The sequence below is a fragment of the Anabrus simplex genome, chromosome 1 (assembly GCF_040414725.1).
Source record: "Anabrus simplex isolate iqAnaSimp1 chromosome 1, ASM4041472v1, whole genome shotgun sequence".
In the NCBI taxonomy this organism is placed as follows: Eukaryota; Metazoa; Arthropoda; class Insecta; order Orthoptera; family Tettigoniidae; genus Anabrus; species Anabrus simplex.
This window is the reverse complement of record NC_090265.1, coordinates 1013196468-1013213990: the sequence shown is the minus strand read 5'-3', so window position 1 is coordinate 1013213990 and position 17523 is coordinate 1013196468. Positions and strand designations below refer to the sequence as shown.

The 17523-nt window shown below is 40.6% G+C and overlaps 1 protein-coding gene across 1 annotated transcript in view; it reads right to left on the bottom strand.

Annotated features, from left to right (window-relative positions):
* The window catches only part of Tsp66E (Tetraspanin 66E), a 233056-nt gene extending 217514 nt beyond the window's left edge, over positions 1-15542 (bottom strand). Inside the window, exon 1 of the mRNA XM_067136947.2 lies at positions 15389-15542. The gene's annotated coding sequence lies outside the window, so the exon portion shown is untranslated. The remainder of the gene's footprint in view (positions 1-15388) is intronic.
* Positions 15543-17523: the final 1981 nt, after the last annotated feature.

Genomic DNA, 17523 nt, shown 5'->3' with positions numbered 1-17523 from the left:
GCGGCATCTGCCGTGTGCAGTGAACTGTGTGTAACTGAGGTAAAAGATAAGTGTTATGTATGGATTATGAGTTTCAGGAATGTTGGGGACAGCACAAATATCCAGTCCTCGAGCCTGGGGAATTATCCCGACCCAGCAGAGAATTGAACCGGGGCCCACTGAATGAAGGCTACTACGCTGACCATTCAGCCGAGGAGCCGGACAATCCCTTAATGATATAACCATATAGGACGAAAGCCATGGCCATATGGGTTGACAGGGTAATTTACTATGTAATCTTGATTAGGCTATATTAGAGTATAAGTAATAATGAATAATTATCAAAATCGTTTCTATTTATCTTCCACATAGAATTATACTTTTATGAATAATTTTAGAAAATGATTTGAGGCGAAATTCAAGCGACGGGCAAGACATTTCACGAGACAACGCGAATAATTTTTTCCCTTTTCGCGAAAAGGTACATATTTATGCGAAAAAAAATCATGCCTACCTAAAACGGATCATTTAGTAAGGATATACATTAGGAAGTTCTTTTGACTAGATAACGAAGTCTAATCATTGAAGACACGTCCAAGAAGGATTTATGAGATAGGGCCTATGGATCATTTTAAGAAACTGATTTCACAGCGATCAACGAAATAGGAAAAATGGCTCATCTCGCAGTGCTAAAATCTTACGAAAATTTATCATCCCAAATAACCTTGCCAATGCCAGAGTTAGGACTAGAACTTCCAACAGCACAACGTAGTTCAAGTTAAGATATACCAGAATACTTAAAGTTCTAAAGCTGCCCTTGGATAACTACAGCATACAGTAGGGTTTTCATACATAACTACATGGAGAGAGATCTCTAGTCAAACACTCCACCGACCTAGGTGTCGGCCATAGACGTTTCATGTCTCAAAATCACTACATAATTTAATTTGTCTCTCTTAATAACCACCGAAGAATTCAGACCCCTCGGCGATTATTCGTAACGGAAAGCAGGGCCATAAAAATATAATCTTATCAAAAGGGAAGGTTAGACCAAAGATGAAAGGGATACATCTGGTAAAGAGGTCTGGGGAAACTATGATAAACTCAGCAGATGAGTCACCATGAAGTCTCAATTCGCGAAGTTGTGGGAGAGTAGACTTCACATGAGAATCCAAGATGAAGGAAAAGTAAAGACATCGAACAAGTTAATTACGCCGGAATCTATCCTTACTGAAGTTGATGGTGTGTAAAGAAGTTTAATTGTGTTAACACGTCTTCGGTAATAGGTACCTCAACGAACTTCAGATACAGAATTCAGACCTACCAACTGATTCTCTAAAACCGATTAATGCCCAACATCGACGGAAGACCATACGATTCGTGCATGAGAACGCTTCCGGTCCCGCAACAAAACAGTCATGCAGCTAAAGGAGGTTACATCGAACAAACCTGTACCGGTACTCCAGCCATTACTGCGCCTAAAAAAAACACTGAATTGCTGCATCTGTTTAGAGTTTTGCATGAATACATTTCGTTCGTACCGAGTGAACTGGCCGCGCAATCTGGATCAAGTAGCTGCGAGATTATGGGTTCGAACACCACTGTTGGCAGCCCTGAAGATGGCTTTCCGTGGTTTCCCATTTTCACAACAGGAAAATGTTTGGTTTGCACCTCAAAATCGCTGTGGTTTGTTTCCCAGTCCAAGCGCTGGTCTATCCCACTGTCGCCATACGACATGTCTGTGTTGGTGTGACGTAAAATCCATAGACAAAATAGTAGTTTGTCAGTTTTTTTGCATTGCCTGTAATGTGTCCGAACATACCTTCCGCACTCTGTAGCAACATCTCTAATAAGAGCCTGGCATAAATGTTTAATCCTGTGTATGTGTACCAGGATGTACATGTATGTCTTCTACGACCTTCAAACAAATAACGAGATAAAATATTCCTTACCGGTTAATCCACAGAAACATTACTGAGGTGGCGGTAGTGTCTGATGTTCAAAGGCGCAATCTAGAGTCCCTCATAACACAGGCAGACTCAATTCGCATAGAACAGTTTATCCCAGCCAATCTTACAATATTATACAGCGCTGTCTGCTAGTCGTTGGTCTTCTCTTCCCAGAAAACAGTTCGAACTCCACTAAGGTCAGTGGCATTTAAGGCTGTTCAAATGAATGGAACAAAAATTTGACGCTTCAGGGTCTGCTGAAACTTAAGCAATTAGGACAAGAATTATACGAGAAACGCGCATTTTAATCTTAATAACGTTATTTGTTTTACGTACAACTAACTACTTTTAGGGTTTCGAGAGACGCCGAGATGCCGGAAGTTTGCCCTTCAGGAGTTCTTTTGTGCGCCAGTAAATCTACCGACACGAGGCTGACGTATTTGAGCACCTTCAAATGCCACTGGACTGAACTCGGATCGAACCTGCCAAGTTGGGGTCAGAAAGCCAGCGTCTCAATCGTCAGACACTCAGCCAGGCAATTTTATCTTAATTCGTTGAATAAGAAGCATGCTTACTACTACTACTACTACTACTACTACTACTACTACTGTCTGCTGCATCAATGAGTTTCCCCCCTTTTTATCTCTCGCATCCTCTTCCTGAAGTCCTACAGACGAATCCTCTCAGCTGTTATTCTTTGCTTTCTAAACCACGGCCAATTTCTCACCGTCAAATAGCTCCTCAACTGTAATCACGTCTTGATTGAACCTACCACCAGCCGTCAGGTCCCGGTAAAAATCTTGGGAGCTGGCCAGAAATCTAATCCGGGGCCTCCAGGAAAGAGGCAGGCATACTACCCGCCAGCCGTTAACATTTCAGTGCATTTCCGTAAACAAAACATTGCATTCCGTATTTTAGAATACTGAAAACTCGACAAATTTAAAACCCAAACAGAAAGCAGAAACAAGAAAATAATTGGCAATCAAGGATGAATGAATTATGAAGTAGCGGCATAAATTATGCTGCAAATTCCACATATCAAAATACTCAGAAAATTTTCATAAATTCAAACGAAAATGACTATTTTAGGGCCTTTCAAAACAACAAATAAAGTTTTCGTCTGCTATCGTCTTTAAAGAGACTCCGGATGTTTTTACCGTACAACTAAATTCTGTCTTCCTTTTATACAAGCTTTTTTCAATGTCGAGAGACTGCCCCTTGAGCAGCGGGGAATTCTTATCTTTGACTAACTGCACAGCGCCGCCGATCAAAATTTGTTTTGAGAATGTCATGTTGAGTTAACGGTTCTTATTAAAAGCAGGAATATAATATTTTATATGTAAAATGACACCAACTGCTTTGAATAAAGACAGTGTAATGAAGACAAGACGCAGAGGCCAAAACGTCAATATCAACAGTTCAAAGCGGAAAGTACAAACGGTGTATTAAAGGAAACCATGCAAATATACAGGGTGGCGCAGAAGTCGTGTGTGGGTAAGAGTCATTTATAACATCTTTGTTTCGAAAGAAATGCCAATGTTTCTGCTACAAACATTACATATTAGCTTTGTAGTTGTGTACATACTGCTTAGGGAAATTTCTTTCCAATGACCAAGGTTCGCTTCCTTATGAAGACTGGTTCGTTTCTGGGCATTTTTACAACTATATCTGAGCGGAAATTTATACATTGCAGCCAGAAACTATAGACAAAATCCGGGGCTGTAATTCGGTAGGTGCTGTCCATTGTTCGGTGTTGAATACTCAAAATGTATTTTTTTCGAATGCCCTTTAAAGCACTTCAAAATGAAAAGAGAATGCCGTGGTAAAGACAAAAGCTATCAGGTATTTCAACTTCTGCGTCACTTTTCCGCCACCCTGTATTGTATTTAATGATATTTGCTTTACGTCCCACTAACTACCATTACGGTTTTCGGAGACGCCGAGGTACCGGAATTTAGTCCCGCAGGAGTTTTCACGTGCCAGTAAATTACTGAACGAGGCCGACGTATCTGAGCACCTTCAAATACCACTGAACTGAGCTAGGATCGAACGTGCCACGTTGGAGTCAGAAGGCCGGCTCCTCATCCGTCTGAGCTACTCAGCCCGGCGTGTATTATATCAACATCAGTTCGCAGTTGAATATTTTTATAAACTCTTATAAACAAAGTAGTCGATCCAGGTTTAGCTATTCATCCGACACTGCGGCCTGAAGACCATCCTGTCATGCGCAGAAATAGCCACAAGACGAGTTACGCAATACTGCACTTAAGTAACCAAGCACGTATCATAAAAAAGGAAGCAATGGCTCATCGTTATACAAGGGATGGGATTCACGTTGTGGCTGTACCGCAGATTCTCGAATCAGTCAAATACATGTTTTGACCTCTGCATGAGGAATACCTATAACTTCTAGCCACGACTCGAAGCCTGTAAAGAATCGCACGTTGGTTACACTTAAATCATCAAATCAAGTTCTTTTACGATTTCTACGATAATGTTTTAAAATGTACAATTAGGCCTACAGTCTGTGTCAAATGGTAATCTATTCAACTGTCCAATCAAGCTGTTGCTACGTCACGTTACCCCACCTGCTCGATGTGTTGTGCTCCACATAAAATTTCACTGCATTAAATACAGTATCACTTGCGCCTGGCAAACATATTTGTACTTAAAACGGCCAGCATCTACGGTGTCATGCTGGATATCAAACTCAGTATGTTCGGCAATTCGACATTAAGCCAATGCCACACAAATTTCCCAGCAAAGAAAGATCTCACCAGCTTTCTCACACGAATGTGTGGACACACAGTATCCAACGATGGCTTTTGACGAATAAGTTCAACCCACGATAGAAAAAGTGCACTTTGACCGTCAATAGGGACCACGCTGTCTGTTATACAGGCGTGACTCAGACGGTAGCATATTCCTGTCATGGTCCACCGGTATTCTAAGGAGTTTAACCCTCAAGCACACGCGCCAAATCTTAGGACGCAGACACACGCGTCGGGGTGCTTTCCACCCCACATATCATTGTATTGTATAATACGAATTACTGTATTAATTGGAGATTTTAAGATAGATTATGTACGAATGACTTTCTGCAGGGATCCAGCCAGAAATGTACAAGAGCGGGGAGAACACAGAAAAGGAATTTGTACACTTCACTAAGAAATAAAATGACCTGGGGTGGATTCCACCCCATACACGTGTGTTTGAGGGTTAAATGAGAGAGAGAAGGGTCAATATTTTATTTTGAAGGGCGTAGTTCACTTTCACGTTATCCGTTCAACCCTACAGGCGTGTCAATAAGAGTTCGAAAACAACTTTTCGTGATCTTTTATGTTTGAGAAACGAACGTGGCCCGTTTGTACTGGTAAATTAATATATTCCTCACACTTTTAAGTTTCGCAGTGTCAGAGTGACAGTCTATTCCATTTATCTATACAGTACACTCCCTATCTATAGAGCCCTCCGCGGATATGAACAATATTATCCGCATACGCTCCGCACTTAATCCGCGAATGATTATCCGCGGATATTTTAAATATTTAACTACAATATAATGCACCCGAGGTATTGATCTGTTAATACAACAGGCCTGATACCAGGTACCAGACCCCCCCCCCCCCATCACAGGTTTATGAGGGATTTTCTCTTGCGAAAACTACCAACGTATTGACGTTTGTTCCTTCCATTAATTGCGGGCAGGAGCCAGTAAGGTTACGGTCAAATTGATGGCTTTATGGTCTCAAGGCTCTTTATACATCATTATCCCATACCACTGACAAGGGTCGCCTAACCACAAGCAAAAATAAGAGTATACCCGAGTGAAAATTAATAAACATTTAGAAAATATCAGCAAAATTATCCGCATCGCCATTCAGTTTGTATCCGCATAGATCCTAACTTCGCGGATATCTGCATCCTTGCAGGGCTCTCTACCCATCTAGTAGGTGCATAAGAAAGCCTACCGAGATAAGTGTCTAGAGACAGAGCAGGCATCCACTCTATGATGGAAATGCACCACGCCACATTTATAGAAGGCGGAGCATTTTTTAAATTCAAACGAACTTGGTACTGCAAGATTTTAGTAGTTCGACTACTTCGGTTGAACTTCATAATACTGTGGGCTAACCACTGTTCTCAACCCGAGTCCCAGTTCGAATTCCGGCGACTTTTGGAGAGATGTTTCAATACGACTAGCGCGCACTCAACTAAATGGATCCGGCGCAGACCCCACAAATGTGCGAAGGTGGCGGTAGGGAAAAAAGGAAAAACTAGGAAACATCATATTACCTATCTTTGTAACCAGCCAGTTCACTCTTCATCAAGAAAAGGAAGCTGCGCTGTTCGGAGAGAGTTTGACAGCGGCTACTGATTCCCCAGCACTTCCACTGTGTCAGGACAATATTTGTTTCAAAGTCCTGAGCAGACCCTTTAGGTTATTTGACAGGAGTAGGCTATGCGCCGACGCCAGGTTTCATTATCTCGTCACCACATAGTTCATACATCTCCAATCAGAGATCAAATTGTTGGCTTGAAAGAAACCTTCCTACCAAATGAGCTGGCCGTGTGGTTAGGGTCGCGCAGCTGTGAGCTAGCATTCGGAAGATATTGGGTTCAAATCTCACTGTCGGCAGCCCTTAGTGTAATTTTCCGTGGTTTCTCATTTCCATACCAATCAAATGCTGGGACTGTACCTTAATGCGACGGCCGCTTCCTTTCCACTCCTAGCTCTCTCCTATCCCATATCGTTCCTATAAGACCTTTCTGCATCAACTAATGAACCAGGAAGCCAAACAGCATTAATCCCAATTCTGGGATAATAACTTCAGTACTAATTGTAACGATTGTTTGACCTTAGTTACCATATGTAGGCATTTTTATATGACACCATTTAGGCTTTCTATTGTACATGTCAATTTCAGCATCCTGTTTTACTCTACAAATGGCAAAGAAACTGGAACTGGTTGACTTATAGTTGAGTATTACTTGATTTTATTGATCAAGGTTGGATATGTTGCCAGATTTTTACCTGCCAATATTGCACAGTATGGAATATAAAATGGATTTTTCTTCCTTCAAACATCTGACACCTCTGTCACGTCTGAACCCATGATTTTGGAATCTGCAGGTTGATAATGTACCATTCCACAGATCAAGGAATGACTTCGACAAAAAAATATTTCTTAAAATTCAAAAGAAAGTAGCACGATTTGTTCTGAGTGACTTCCGACAGAGGAGTAGTGTTACTAAAATGTTGCCAACTTTGGGATGGGAAGACTCGGGAGTAAGGCGAAGAGATTCTCAACTATGTGGCATGTTTCGAGCTGTCAGTGTTGAGTTGGCATGGAATGATATAAGTAGAAAAATACGCTTGAGTGGAGCTTTTAAAAGTAGCAAAGATAATATGAAGATAAAGTTTGGAACTCAAGAAGACAGTTTGGGGCAAATATCCATTTATAGGACGAGGAGTAAGGGATTGGAATAAATTATTAAGGGAAATGTTTGATACATTTCAAAGTTAGTTGAAAATATTTAAGAAAAAGATAGGTAAACAATTGTATCTATATGTAAATATGATGTAAACCATTGACAGGGAATCTCCCACTTGGGCGACAGCCCTAAATGCAGATCATTGATAACATGAAGGTCATACTCATTAACCTAGTCATGACACTCGCGTTATGAAGATTGCAAACCGCGCATCGTCACGGGCAACGAGCTTGGGCATTAAGAAAGTCTTTAAAAAACTTTCTACCTTTCCACACTCCAAAACGAGAGTAAAGAAGTAATATCCGTAGTCCCTAATAATTCATTCAGTCTGTTTATCAATTACATCTATTCTGACGTTCGCAAACCCTAATAATTTTTCAATTTTCTTGCTTCAAGACTTATCAAAAGCGCAATGCATTAATGCTGAACAGGGGTACAAAAACTGGCGCATGTCCGCAGCAAGTGCCTCTATTTGGTGTCTCAAAATATCCCAGTTTCAGAACATGAGAATTCCAGAGAACTGTTTAACGAGCCAGTTTGGTACCTGAACGACGAGTCTGAAAATATAAGAATTCTATGGTGGTACTGTTTCAAAACAATATTATAAACACAAAGTAATATAAAAACAGGTGCACAAAGGCTCATTGTTAGCACCAGAAGGACCGCGTGCCCTCTTCTACAAACTGTGCCTCAATCTCGAGGTGGGCCTGCCTTATAAACATAGATTCTCCGACGCCATGACCACGCGGAAAGTTAGCCCTTTAAAAAAAATGCAGTTATTGCTTTGTCATATGTACAATTTACCGGCCTACAAAGTTAGTCCTAACCCGATTTAAAAATGTGTATATTGCTTTGTTATATTTGTGCAATCTTTATTATTTACAAAATATTACCATGAAAATATTTACAATTTCTTCATTAGAATGTTGCACAGGTTTTAGTCCATTTTGATGACGTTAACAGATTTTTTCTCAGAATGTTTTCGATATTTTCAGTTTCGTCATATTCAGCTATAGACATTTCAGTTCTTTCGTCTAAAATGCGTCAGTTCTGTCTTTTCGAACCTTCGAGGCTATTTGAAAATCAGGTGTTTCAGCTTATTTTCAAACTAGTTACAAACTCCTTAGGTGGGGATGTCTGCTGAACATAGAATTTCATCCTTGAACGATATTGTTTGTTCGGCGTCTTCTTCCACCATAATTCTACAGCTCACGTTGATTACTCAACCACTGGTCGACGAAGTAGTCGAAAAAATCCTAACAGATTAAATAAAAATTCACACTCACCGTAGCGAAGTACGGACGCTGAGCTAGTGAACTTAAAGGTGTTTTTAAAGTCTGTCACCTATGCAGCTACCTACATTTTTGACAGACTGTTTTCTGTCAATTTCGTGTTCGGATATTTTGAGACTGCACACTATGCTACACGAGCTGTGACAACAGGTGTCCAGCTTCCTTCATCTGTAGTAAACCCTATTCTTCCCGCCTCAGATTTCGTGAACTGTAGGGCAAAAGAAAAAAGTAGACAGATTTCATAAAGGTTTCAAACCCAATTTGACAGAGCTGACAGTTGGTGCGGAAGACTATAAGCAGATAGAGATAACTTCCGGCATAATGTTTGGATGAATGCAATATGGAGTGTTCGCACCTCAGCTCAATTCCGCAGTGTATATCATAGTTGCGATTAATCTGAGAAAGATTTTGTAATGTGCTTGTTTGGAGACAAAATTAACCAGAAAATGTCAACGCACTAAATGGAAAACTTTTCACCAAAATAAGAACGTCAAAGGGTCTTAGTTCAACGAAGATTATTATGGGATATCCACACAAATATCAGAAAATGTGCACGGTTTCCGGATGCAAATATGTCCGTCCACCCATCATGTTCCTGCACAACCAGGAAGGGACCTCGACGCTAAAATTGACAAGTATTAAGATATTGTGTCCCGGTCCCCGCATTAAACACTAGTCTCTTGAAAGTTCCAACACTATAGCTCAAAATGAAAATTACTTTCAAAGACATTTTATTAGAAATTTGACAAACTGACAAGCACGTAAACTAACCAGTTTTCAATATGTAGGCTACTGTATATCAATCCTGTCCCCTAAATATTTGACACATTCAACAGAACGTATTTTGGTAAAATATTACTAGTACACCAAACCTGTATGTCCGATTCCTTGGCGCTTAGCTGAATGGTCAGGACAGCGGCCTTCGTTTCAAACGATCCAAGGTTCGTTACATCGTCGAGCCGAGGTTTAGCCGGTCCGATTAATTCTTCTGGATCGAGGACTGGGTTTTGTCTTAATACACACCAAGTCGTATACACACAACAAATCAGAGATACACGATAGTAAATACATCCCTCCAGAGGGTTAGTGTCAAGAAGGGCATCCGACCAAATCCTCATGAAGTGCAAATAATTCGGAGAAGGCTACGCTAATCAGTATGCACTCTCAACAGCAAAGAATTAGTGTAAAATCTAAATCGGCTTGACAGATTAGTGATGTCACTGGCTTCTCACGAAGGCGACCACGGTTCGAAACCCGGCCACCGCATGAAGTAGTTTAGTAATGAATAAGTCACGTCCCTGTGATCCGGATGCCGCGTAAAACAAAGTCCTATGGCTATTATCGCGATATCAACACAAGTAGAACAAGGTTGTCTGCTTTATTATTTTTTTAAATGGGAAACAAGAAAGTATTATTTAGCATTTGTAATAATGACAATACTGGTCACTAAATCATTAAGTATTAATAATGAAAAGATTAACATGTACAGTTCTAAGAAAGGCCGGCCCTGCAGTATAGGGGTAGCGTGCTTTCCTCTTGCCCGGAGGCTCCGGGTAAACTGTCAGGTCAGGGATTTTTACCGGGATCTGAAGGCTGGTTCGAGGTCCACTCAGCCTACGCGATTACAATTTAGGAGCCATCTGAAGGCGAGATGGCCGCCGTGGTCTAGAAAGTCGAGAATAACGGCCGAGAGGATTCGTCGTGCCGACCACACGACACCTCGTAATTTGCAGGTCGCTTGGTAGGCCATGGCCCTTCGGGGCTGTTGTGCCATGGGATTTTGGTTTTTGCCCCAAAGAAAATGAGCGCATGGTATTGTATCGTTTGTACGGTAATGTTTGTATCTATACGGGAGGTCAATTACATTTTTAAATAATTAAAATTACATCTGATAAAATTATTAAATGCGAGGAACACACTATCATCCGCTCATTTACCAATATGCAACTGGGTTGATAAGGACTGCTCAATGGCGTCCCAATCAAACTGGCACTTACAGTAGAATTTGCCAAGTCCTGGACAGACCAACAACCTGTAAGCTGTCTGGATCCTCAAATCGCATCAAATACGGTTATATGGCTATAGAACAAAAAACGAACAAAAAAAGCCGGATGCTAGGAATAACGAGGTATGAGGTAGTTTGCCATTACATTCCTCACTGAACAAGATTGCCAAAGCAGTTTTTTGACCATGCTGGAGATTTTTACCCTTTATGGTGTTGGGGGAGGTTAGAATATTAAAGAAATACAAATTGCCGGCTCTCACCATCAACACAAACTGTTTTAGAGAAACTTTCGCTTGCACTAACACATGCTGTCTGTCTATGCTTTGAAACCAGCCCATAGATTACTGAAAGCAGCTAGGAGAAAGAATACCAAGTACATGCACAGTACTAGATTAGTACACCAGCACAGGAGTTGTATACGTATTAGCAAGTGAACTACCACACTCAATTGCTATAGGAAACTACTACATTGCTCCGTAATAATGTATTACACTTATCCAATACACTTATGTAGTTCTATATTAGGATAAATTCAACTACCTACACACCTTTACGGTTTACAGGAAAATCGATATGCCAGAGTTTTATTCCGCAGGAGTTTTTTGCGTGCTGGTAAGTCTACCACCACGAGGCAGGCGTATCTGAGCATCTTTAAATACCACCGGACTGAGCTGCGATCTAACTCGCCAACTTGGGGTAGTAAGGGCACCCGTCTACCATCTCAGCCACTTAGTCCGGCTATATTAGGAAAACTTAGGAGTAGAGTGATTTGTAGATTAAACCTCCGTGTATTAAGAAAGAAATCTGATAATTTCGTTGCCTTTCAGTCGTGTTTCAATTCCGGGACTTCACAATTTCAGCCAACCACTTGTGTCTGGAAGTGTACAAACTGTAGGCATTTCAGTTCTTGCCAATACCTCTGCTCCCTTTCATAAAATCATGGATCATAATGCAACATACCCATCCTGTTGAACGAGCTTCTCGACATTTCGAGCAGAAGCGCTCTAGGATTTAAACTGGCTACAACATATCTTGACAAAAGATCACAAGCTGCACCATTTATCCCATCTGTTCAATTTCTCATACGTTGTGATAGCCGAGCAGTCCTCTTCACGACAGGATTAAGAAGTTATGCCATTATATCTTAACGCTACGAACGGCTACATAAGCCGATATACAAATGAGAAAGGTTAGGACAAGTAGGGTGGCATCGAGAGCTGCATCGAACCAGTCCATGGACTGATGACCCAAACAACCCCATTATAATACTCGTTGCAAGTCCCGGGGTAACATGTCTGAAACAGTAGAACGCTATTTAAACTTTACCCTATAGTTCCTTAAAATAAGCCTCTCTACAGTTCCAAGACTATTTTTACAACAAAAAGAAGCAATTATTTCAATAAATGTTCCCGTCACCAGTCATCACGGCTCTAAATTTATGTTTGGTTAAATGTTCATATACATAAATATATACAGGAATTTGCTTCACGTCGCACCGACACAGATAAGTCATACGACTACGATAGGATAGGATAGGAAAGGCCTAGGAGTGGGAAGGAAGCGACCGTGGCCCAGCATTTATCTGGTGTGAAAATGGGAAACCCATCTTCAGGGCTACCGGCAGTGGAGTTCGAACCCACATCTCCCGAATGCAAGCTGATAGCTACGTGACCTAAACCGCGCGGCCACTTTGTTAGTAAACGTACAATTACTAGTACTGTACAATGTACATAGCCTATTTACTGCAGAAAATGGTAAACATTTCGTTCACCGTTCGCAAAAGACAAGCAATTAATCCAACAAGGTGCGGATCTGACGTCACAAGTAATGCAGGTTGCCTACGTCGGCGAATTAAGAGCAGGGCATTTTTTGTTCGAGAGTCGATAAACCTGGGATTTCTCTCGCTCGTTCTTCGACAAAAACATTGATCGAGAAAAGACCACTGGTTCGGATGTTAGAATATTGGTCTGAGGTCAAGCAAGAGGGGCTTAGGGGCGTAAGACCTCAGGTCGGGGCTTATAGTATCCCCTGCAGTCCAGCTAAAATGTGACAGTGAGATTAGGAGCAGTTTCATCATATCCGGCGCTCGCCATGACAACTACTTCAAACTGCGCGGTTTTCTGATTTTCACCGAATGTGGCAGCCCTCTGACCAGATATGCGAGCTCTATCCAAGACAATAGCAAACTGGTCTCCATCACAACCGGGCAGTAACAACACAGAAAAGTGCCCCATTTGTTAGATTTACACGATGTTTTAATTCTTCTATATAAGTAAGAATACTTCTGAGCGTGGGTTGGTGGGTCCCTGGCAAGCATAACTTAAGAATCTCTACGCTAATCAACGTAGTTTCAAGACACTTATATGCTTTGCCATTTGAGAATGGTAAACGGAAACGCCACACAGAAAATTGCTCACACCAAAGCACCGGGAAGAAGCTAAACATTTCCCACAATTAGGCTATGTTTATAAAATGGATTAGACTATCTGTATCTAGAAACATCAGCAGGTCTAATGGAACGTCGTAAGAACAGTTTTAACACCCACAATACAGAGCAACGAGGACAGGTGACAACGCCCATTCTGATGCCTCGGCCTGTTTTCCTGCAGTGATGGCGTTCGATCTCTCCAAATAAGCTTCAAAGCAGCGATAGACCGAAATGACATCCTGCATGGGGGTAATTCAGCAAAAAGTTGCTCCGGAACATAATAAATTAAGCTTTCTAGCAATGAAGTGTTGCGTCATGGGCTTCCGTGTCATTAAGAAGTGGAGGTCAAGTATGAATCATCTTCAATTTACTACCTCACTAAGTTCGTGAGATTTCTTGCTTCATGCCATACTGCATCTTGCTAAACTTACGGAACCAAGCTGTAATAGAAATGTACCACAGACGTACCACACTTTTCTTGCTCCCAGCAATTCATAATGCATTTTTTTAAGATGAGAAAATGGAGTTCAAAACCACCTGAAAAATAAAAAAAACCTGTCTTCACGTTCTCAATGACGTGCGAGGGCGGTTAAGTTACCGCCAATTAATCGAAATTTTCCAATTAACCTACCGGTAATTTTTTCCAGCCTTGACAATACCAATTTTCTGGAAGACGAGTCATTTCTCTAAATTATCTAGAAAATCATTACACCATTCTTCACAGGGACGAAGTTTACATCCTTCCATCCTTATCCTTTCTACTGGACGAGTTCAGTTCCTTAATTTAGGACATTAATACAAATTATGCGAGTTTTGGTAAATAAACCAACATGTCAAAATTTCTACAGCTGTTCAGATTCCAACAAGGCAAAACGGAAGACAGAACGAAATATCTCGTTTGACATTCTACGTGTAGTAGATGACATGAAAAATATTCTACTGGTACAACTGGAAGCAAAACGATAACACTGGAATCCATAGAACAAGTTGCGTATTTACAATAGGTGCAGGCCATACAGGCCCGAGCCTAAAGCAGTAAATTGTGGTGAGCGGTGGAAATTGCAACGGGCCGTTTTCATGAATGAAACACGTCCTTTATGCCGCTACGGAGACCCGATTTGTAAACAGAGCGTTTAAATCAAATGGCCCAAGAATCGCTTGATTCTTACAGCATTCTAACGACGGAAAATTAGACATGAAACCCTACAGTTGATATAACCCAGTCTGGTACCTTCTGTTACTATATTTGTGTAGGATGCCAAACTGCTCAGTAGAACGACGGTCTTCCGCCAGGGAAAAGTGGATTACCACAGAACAACAACAATTACATTACAATGGCACTGGACTGCGAGGATGTGATATACCTTCGCCGAGCGAGGAATAAAGACGAACATTCTAGGACATTTTGGGTGAGTTACAAATGAATATTACAAATTAACGATCAGTTCAGGCATGCCAATGAGCACGTTCTTTGAATATGAGGGGCGGCTATAAACCACGGGTCTAAGGACGGAAAATATATACAGTAAATACGCCACATGACTAGTACAGTACATAAGAATGTTAAGCCCAGGAACGAACTGATTGTAAATTCAATCAGCCCTGCCGTTTAAACAGTACCGTAGGCTACAAAACTGACATTGTTGTATATTCAACGAAACAAGGGAGAAATGCACAAGAGATTACGGTATAATCTACAAAACCTCGTGAAATATTGTGTTGATGTTTTAATCTGTTGACAAATAAGATTCTCGTTTTAATAACTAAAAGATCCGATCATATTTCAACATTGTTTCGGACACCGACATAAAATACACAACATACTAAATTATCAGCAATGACAGATATACATTTAGAATTAATACAGCTGGAAGAAGCAAGTACGCGTGAGAAATGTTTAAGTCGGACAAGGCAGCTTCTTTCAAGGACTAGCAGCTGCCACCTGCTGCAGTGCTTCACGCACTCTCAATAATGGCTGAGGTGCTTGTTGTCTTGCGCACACACTATGAAGCAACAGGTTATATCGTGAATCATGTTTCACACTCGCACATAATGTACTGTACAAAAGGCAGAAAAAAACCCTGACTAGTTCCGATAATTATACGCGTCTGACGAAATATTGTACAAAATAAAAGCCTTCAAAGAATCTAAATCTAGAGTATACCGATGTCTTTACTATCACAGAGTCTTACTTTATTTACAGCTAAGACGGTGATAATGTCATGTAGAACTAACTCACCAGTAATTTCTTTCTTCGCGGTTTCTATGGACCTAACCACCAGACACTTAACACAACACACACAAACAGCGCACTACCAAACTACACTCTGAACGCAAGGCTGTACTTGTGCTGCTCTCCGCTGGCTGGACGTGTATTCCTTATTGCCCTCCCTCTCCCTCGGTCACTTAGCTGTAGGAATGAAGAGGGAGCCGGGCGCGCATGCGCATAAGACAAAGTACAGCTCACTGAAAGTGAATTTGATTTAACCCCATTTCGTGAGGATATAGACGGTAAGTTTTTTAACTGTTCGTAACAATTAAGTGAACACAAAAACACATTGCCAATTTACAGAACATGGAGACAAAATTACCAGCTATTCAAATCTTGATGCTGTGGAATCCCACTGACATACTGTACATATTTCCCTATTCCCTCGCCTGAAGCAGTGATGCAATGAGGGGATTTACGGTCCCATCTAATTTCCTTTATAGAGAAAAATAGCCTTAAGTGACGAAATACTGTTAGTAGTTTAAAGTAGAAATTAACTCTCCAAATTTCACAAGTTCACGGGGCTAGAAATAATAATACCGTAATGTTATTTTAACTAGTGATGATCTCGACACAAGGTGCCGGAATTTAGTATTGCTGACTGACTGCAGTCCTGAACGAAGAAACCGTATTTTTTTTATAACCGTAGACGCAGGATCCAGCTACAGTAGACACCAAATACCAACATGTAGATGGAAATAAGCGAACGGTGATTGTACGAATCTAAATTAAGTTCTGACGGAAAGACATTTACAATGGTCAGTGCAACTAAGTTAAGGAGAAATGTTCGTATAGTGAAGAGAAGAACGTATTTCATGTTGTTTTCGTATTACGCCTACTTGAAAATATCAATCTCCAACGCATAAGGTTATGTAAGATGCTCTGTCTGTTAGAACTCCTGTACTGACAAGATTTGGGGTTGGACTATCCTGTCCTTAACCGTTACTTTCAAATTTCAATTTGTTTCTATATTAGGCCTACGTTTTACGCACTGTACCTATCAATGAATACAATAGTCTACCTATATCAATTTTCTAAAGGATTAAAATGACCTAGTCGGGAGGATAGGGCTCGAAAAATCTAGTTTGTTGGAATATAACAATAATTTGAGGTTCAAAATACATTAATTTACCGGGAGAATGTGTGGAGTACGACGACAAATTCTCATGCGATATGTGTTTACTGAAACCATGCATGTCTGCATTCTATTTATTTTAAATGTTTGACTCTTAGTTAAGAACATAATTTTACGTAGGTTTCTGTACGCTGTTACTGTTGCATTGCTCTTTGAAATATTTACAAAGAAATCCCCAACAATGTAGTGCGATGTTCCATGTTATACAGAGGGCACAGCTTTACTTAAATGCTAATTATTTGTGAGATGCTGAAAAATCATACCAGTGAAAAAATAGCTTCTGTCCTCTTAAGATAGCAGTCTGACCTGTTATGTCTGTAGTCATGCTTAAAAGTAAAGCCTCAAAGGAGCTGTACCTACTGCCGGACTGAATTGGCGCTGGCAACAGACAGGAATGTTATTTATATATTGTGAAGCGTTTCAGAAACGGACAAGATTTATTTATTGCCTTTTTATGCGTACACTTCATATATTCTTACTTTCTCTTTATGGCATGTTTCAAAACGATAATAATTTAGGTACTTAATACATACCGGTACCTAAGAAGTAAAGATCATCTTAATGCCTATAAGTGAGCCTATTTTCACAACTCCCTGAAACAAACGGTCGGTCATGCAGCCCTCAACGTTCTGTGACAGAAATTTTAATTTTAATACAGTACCGGTAGTCTCCATTATCCGAGTTACTGTAGGCCAAGGTAGGTACTTTAAGGCAGAAACAGGTTCCAAGAAGGACATTCCAGGAATCATTAATGAACAAGGGGAGTGTGTATGCGAGGATCATCAAGAGGCAGAAGTATTCAGTCAGCAGTATGTAAAGATTGTTGGTTACAGGGATAATGTCCAGATAGACGAGGTGACAAATGCTAAAGAAGTATTAAATTTACCTATGACAACAATGACGTTTACAGTAAGATACAAAAGTTGAAAACTAGAAAAGTGGTTGGAATTGATAAGGTTTTGGGGGATAT